At 41.3% G+C, this 6,434-nt stretch overlaps 1 long non-coding RNA gene across 1 annotated transcript; it reads left to right on the forward strand.

Annotated features, from left to right (window-relative positions):
- Positions 1–2,364: 2,364 nt before the first annotated feature.
- On the forward strand, positions 2,365–5,463 carry LOC311059588. Its single transcript, XR_014602178.1, has 3 exons — positions 2,365–2,491; positions 3,598–3,738; positions 5,389–5,463. It is a non-coding gene; the product is annotated as an uncharacterized lncRNA (long non-coding RNA).
- The last annotated feature ends 971 nt before the right edge of the window (positions 5,464–6,434 follow it).

Genomic DNA, 6,434 nt, shown 5'->3' on the forward strand with positions numbered 1-6,434 from the left:
TGAGGTCTGTGATTTTACTCATATGGATATGAAGCATCAACTGACGGTGAAAACGTACTAATTCATCCAAAGATTAAGAAAAGTAGTCCATACCCATCGGGGGATATGAGCACCTAAAGTGTGTTCAGTGTGGGTTATGCGCTGTGCACTGTCAGTATATCAGGGATGGAAAGTGTCTTTGTACTTGGTACCTGCAACAGTTGCAACACACACACGCGCGTATCCCGTCGCCGCGTCGTGGAGCCACAGCGAACACACACACACACACACACACACACAACCGCTCATAAACAGTTACAACACACACACACACACGCGCGCGCGCGCGCATGCACGGGCACGTGCGCACGTGACCCGTTGCAAACCCACAGCGAACACACACACTAACACAAACACACACACACAGCGTTTGTGCGAGTGTACACGGCCCGTAAATGGATTAATTCTTTCTGTAGGAGAGTAGAGTTGTCAGTTCTCAGTTGTTTCATTAAACAAACCAAATTATAACACACTGATAACTAATGTTACTAAATCAAAGGAATCTCAGTAATGTTTCTAACAGAGAGTGACGTGTTTCAGTGAGGACAGTGGGACACGTGAGTTTCCAACACCACTTCAGGGTACCCGTACCACCTCAGAATTAATTCCATTTTCGCCAAACACAGATGTTATAAAATGTAAAATATCATAAACGACATAGAGTCAAAAGCAAAGCAAAAAAGCAAAGTTTGTTGTTTACCCAGGGTGTTGGACTAAGTGCGGAACTTATTTACAGCCAGACCCTGCATGGAAGCCTTGCTCAAGGGCTATTCAGCGGTGATTCATGATTGATGTGATGAATTGGGGAATCGAACTAGGGACCTTCCGGTATCAAGGCCGCCCCTCTAACCACTAGGCCACCGCTGCCACCTACACATACCAGACCAGATGGCCAGACTGTTTTTTGGAACACAGTTCTTATAGGATGTAATGTTGAAAAAGTATATGGGATTTAGAATGGAGAAAATAACAATTGTGTGACGCAGACGCAGGAGATAACAGAAGGGATGTCAGGACTTTGTTTCTTTGCTACTCTTCTACTCGCTGCTCTTGTGGCAGCGGTGGCCTAGTGGTTAGAGGGGTGGCCTTGATACCGGAAGGTCCCTAGTTCGATTCCCCAATTCATCACATCAATCATGAATCACCGCTGAATAGCCCTTGAGCAAGGCTTCCATGCAGGGTCCGGCTGGAAACAAGTTTCGTACTTAGTCCGACACCCTGGGTAAACAACAAACTTTGCTTTGCTCTGAATGTTGAACACATTCAACTGTGTAAAAAGGTTGAATACAGGCCCACAGCATGCTAATCTTTCCTACATTATGCAACATTCCATGTGTTTGTTGTTGTAGCAAATGTCTGGATGCTGATGTTGAGTAAAATGCAGTATAGGTTTTTAAAATGCTAAATTATTACATACACAAAGACAGTAGGCTACATTCATTATGAAATATGAAAATCAACCAATCATTAACAAGAAGCATGTTGACACAAACATATAGAAGAGCCGGTGTCATCTGTAATAATAATGATACTAATGAGGCTCTGTTCCATTCTGGTTGTTACAATGATACTAATGAAGGCTCTGTTCCATTCTGGTTGTTACAATGATACTAATGAAGGCTCTGTTCCATTCTGGTTGTTACAATGATACTAATGAAGGCTCAGTTCCATTCTGGTCAAACAGAGTCAGGGTGCTGATATTGTTGCATGTTGACTCACTGGAAACACTCTGCTACACCAGTGGGTCTCAAAGTGTGGTCCAGGGACCCTCATGGTTCCTTGAGGGGTTTCCAAATGGACCCTTACGGGTGTGTAACTCTCTCAAGTCCTTGAAATTAAAAAGTTTTAGAACTACTGTGCAGTGGTGGAAAAAGTACTCAAATTCTTTACTTAAGTAAAAGTACCAATACTGCAATATAAAAATACTCTGTTACAAGTAAAAATCCAGAATTTAAAAATGACTGGAGTAAAATTACAAAAGTATTGGCATCTTAAAGTACCAAAAGTAAAAGTACTAAATATTTGAAAATAGCAGATCTACAAGCTCACAACGCGTCGCGATTGATATGTAATTGTCCACAGACCCCCCCGACCTGAAAATATTTTGTCCCAGAGACCCCAATACAAGATTTTGTGGATTTGATGTGGATTTTTTCCTAGATTTATAGCAGATCTACAAGCTCGAGCTTGTAGATCGGCTATTTTCGAATAGCCAACGTAGGTTTAAAGTTCTTTTGGGCTTGTTTTCAGACCTTGTTGCTTATTTCTCTCGCACAGTCTGGCAACATAGTCTGGTCGTGAATGTGATTGGACCAGATTCAAAATGGACGCGCCTGCTGTGTTTCCTCATCAGCTGCAGCTGGAATGAGAAGAAAGTTAAACGCACGTTTGAACGCGTTTATTTCCCATTAAATCGTCAGAGAATAAAGAGTCACTTATTTGCCAGAGAGAGGTAAGTGATTTACTTCTTAAACTAGCCCTGATACATGACTGTCATAGTCATGGATGACCTTCAACATATTGTCTGCACTTTCTCCCCTTTTGGCCCGTACATCTACATAAACGTTCAGATTTCAAATATAAAGTGCTTACCCCATGGCCACGGATGTTAACGTTATGTACGGTTTCTCAGAAGTACCCGTATGTTCCGTATTGTACAATAAAAAGCATTTTTAATCCGATTGGTGGCCATTTCCTCCATATGCTTTCAACTACGCGACCCTATCGTTTGGGAGGTGTATTGCACTCTGATACATTATAACTCTATGAGAAAATGGCCACCGATCGGATTAAAATGCTTTTTATTGAACAATACGGAACATCCTGGTATTTCTGATAGCTCGTACATACTTGTAACATCTCTGTCCATGGGGTCAGCACTTTATATTTGAAATCTGAACGTTTATGTAGATTTACGGACCATAAAGGGAGACAGTGCAAACACTATGTTGAAGTTCATCCATGACGGTCCGTCTTGGATCCATAGCTAGTGCATTTACTTCTTAAACACAACGACGTCGTGGTCTAGTCACTGTTTGAATGCTCCTGTTAGTTTTGTGGTGCTAACTTGGCATCCGCTTTAGCCCTGAAACAAGACTGTCAGACGAGCGATGTAACCCGTCGTGTGAACCATGGCTACCATGGCTTGTTTGTTAGTTTAAATCAGTGGTTATTATAAACCTTTCAGTTTGTTACCTTCACAAAATAATCATATTTGAACTGGGGACCCCACTGAAGAATCATTTTGAACTGGGGACCCCCCAAAAGAATCTTATTTAAACTGCGGTGGGGACCCCCCCAAATAATCTTATTTTGAACTGGGGACCCCCCAAATAATCCTATTTGAACTGGGGACCCCCCCAAAAAAATCCTATTTGAACTGGGGACCCCCCACTCGGGACCCCCCCACCCTGACAATCACTTGGAATCATAGGACCTGAGGCATCACATTTAGTTTGACTCAGTTCCACAGATAAATATTATGAAAATAGCAGATCTACAAGCTCACAAGTGATTGTGATTGAGGGTTTAATGTTTAATGAATACGTCTCTCTCCAGACACCCCGGTCTCGCCCAGCCGTCTTCATCCTCCCTGGCTGGTGGTACATCAGCAGACATCTCAGATGACACGTCTTTTGAGTCTCACATTCCTCCAGTCACGTTCATGGACCTGCAGGCAGTTGATGCTCCCAAAGACAGGTATCATATATCAGTGCTTCTCAAACGTTTTCATGTCAAGGACCCCCAAAATGATATGTATTTAGCTGCGGACCCCCACCTCAAAAATATTTTTTTTGCTAGGGATTTTTCAAAAATAGCAGATCTACAAGCTCGCTATGAGCTTGTAGATCTGCTATTTTTGAATAGCCAAAGTACAAAATATGGTTAAAGTGGTTAAAATGGTTGTGACGTTATATTTAATAACACTTTTTTTGGGGGACCCCCTGGTACCCTCCCAAGGACCTCTGGGGGTCCCCGGACCCCACTTTGAGAACCAATGTCATAACACTTACTTTTCTTAATTTAACCCATTTAGACCAGGAACACCTATAAGTTTTGTTATACATTTCACCTCTGTGTCACATTAGTTGGAGAGAGAGAGAGAATTTTTGAATAAAAATTAAAACTTAGGTCAGAATTTAGAAGGTGTTTTTTAGAATCGGCCTCGGGTCTAAACGGGTTGGTGGATTTGTGTGTGTGTGTTTTACAATTGTTAAATAGTTCTATATTCTTCTAGTAATCACTGCTATAGAGCAAGGGTCTTCAACGTTCTTTCAGGCCAAGGACCCCTTAGCTGAGAGAGATGAAGCAGGTACCCCCAGTACATATTGTGTAAAACTGTGTTGCAGATTAAACTATTTCGTAGACAGCTTCATACACTTGTTTGACGGCACTATCATCAGTGTGTAAATTCATATTTTCTCTTTTGTTTGTTTACACATTGTCTTTTCTGTTAGTATGTTGGGTTCATCTTTCAGACATTGAACCACTTAAACCGTCAATACTTAGTAAACTTGACCTTTGGCTCTGTACCTGGTCTGCTCTTTTTTTCCTCTACACCAAATCTCTTCACCAAAAATAGCCGATCTATAAGATCACAACGTTGTGAGCTTGTAGATCTGCTATTTTTTAGCTAAAGTTCCCCCCAGACTAGGGATGCTAGGGTTCAAGTGGTTCATGTAAATGTAGTCATGTAAAAGAAAGTTCCTATCACACAAAGATTTGGACGGCCCGCCCCCTCTAGTAACTCTGAGGAACCCCTTGTTGAAGACCCCTGCTATAATGTTAAATGAATGAAGATTAAGATTTTTCAAAAATGGCAGATCTACAAGCTCAAAGCTCATGAGCTTGTAGATCTGCTATTTTTGAAAAATCGTGAAAATGTGTGCAAATCTTTGAATATATGAAATATTTTGTTCCAGTTCCAGGGACCCCCTGAAGCAAAGATTTGAGTTACAAAGGTTCGCTTAAAAAAAAAAAAAAAAAAAAAAAAAATATATATATATATATATATATATATATATATATATATATATATATATATATATATATATATATATATATATATATATATATATATGTATTATATTATTATTTTTTCAAAGATTCACGATTTTTTCCCCTAAAAAATAGCAGATCTACAAGCTCATAGCGCGGCACCGAGTGCCGCGCTATGAGCTTGTAGATCTGCTATTTTTTAATAGCCAAAGAAATCTAAAATGACAGATGCGTTCCTGAATTGAATGGCTTAAACACAAAAAAAATGTAGTTGTGTTCCTAAGAGGCCTGTGATCACAACGTTCAGAAACACTGTGTTTAAGTTAACAATCTCATTGGTTACAGAGGCAGAGACTGAGAGATGAGCAGACACGACCATGGTCCACCAACTGTAAAACGAACCACGTCGACATGGATGGAGCGGAAAAACAGCTGACGGACAAACGGAGAGCTCTCTCTGTCCAGGTAATAAACAGTTGAAGATGAAATGGAACAACGTTCGCACGTGATCTCAGCTCCACTTATTTAGTGCTGCTTTATCTTGAGTTGGAATAAATGAACGTGGAGCTGAGAACAAGTGGGCAAAACTTCATTCTTTCGTTGTTTGTTCTGCCGTTTGTCTAGCACCTGGACACTCATTTTGCCGTAACCCATTAAAGGAGGAGTTCACCCAAAAAATGACTTATTTTCTATCAATTGCAAACCCCATGAAGCCTTGAATCCATGGATTTATTTTTGCAGTTCAGCTAAGGCAAATAGATCCAGCCATTCCTATGTTCCCTGGGTTCTATGTTCCCTGCTTAACCCCCCAAAAAAGTTAGGGTTGTAAGCGGGCGTATCATAGATACGCTCCCATCCAGTCCAGTCACATTGTACAAAAAGGAAATCTAGCAAGGTTCACGTTTTTAGCCGCATGCGCTAGCGAGCGGCTCTGTAAACAGCACCAGTCTCTTTCCGCCACCCGAGTGAAAAATTTCGACACCTGAGTCAAAAGTGTCGACACCTGAGTGTCATTGGCTGTCCATCACACTTCCCCCCGTTTAAGCTCCCCTTTTAAGCCAATGGGGAGACGAAAATGTAATGGACACGTTAGTCAACGAATTAGACGAGACGAAAACGTTAGGGCGGGACGAATGGAGAAGACATCCAATCAGAATTACTCTTTTTGAGGGACTAGTTGGGAAGGGATCCAATCAGAACGATCCTCATTGTTAGTTAGGTTGAACCACCCGGAAGCACACCATATTAGGGGCCAGCATGGAAGCAAAGAAATCACAACAAGGCAACGCACGGAGTTACACAGCAGAGAGAGAGAGAAAGGGAGACAGCTTCAGCCAGGATGGTTAGCCTAAATGCTAGCGTGCTTCATTACACCTAGTTTGGCTATTAAGTTATTA

Source organism: Gymnoscopelus microlampas (genome assembly GCF_963454915.1).
Source record: "Gymnoscopelus microlampas genome assembly, chromosome: 2".
Taxonomy (NCBI): Eukaryota; Metazoa; Chordata; class Actinopteri; order Myctophiformes; family Myctophidae; genus Gymnoscopelus; species Gymnoscopelus microlampas.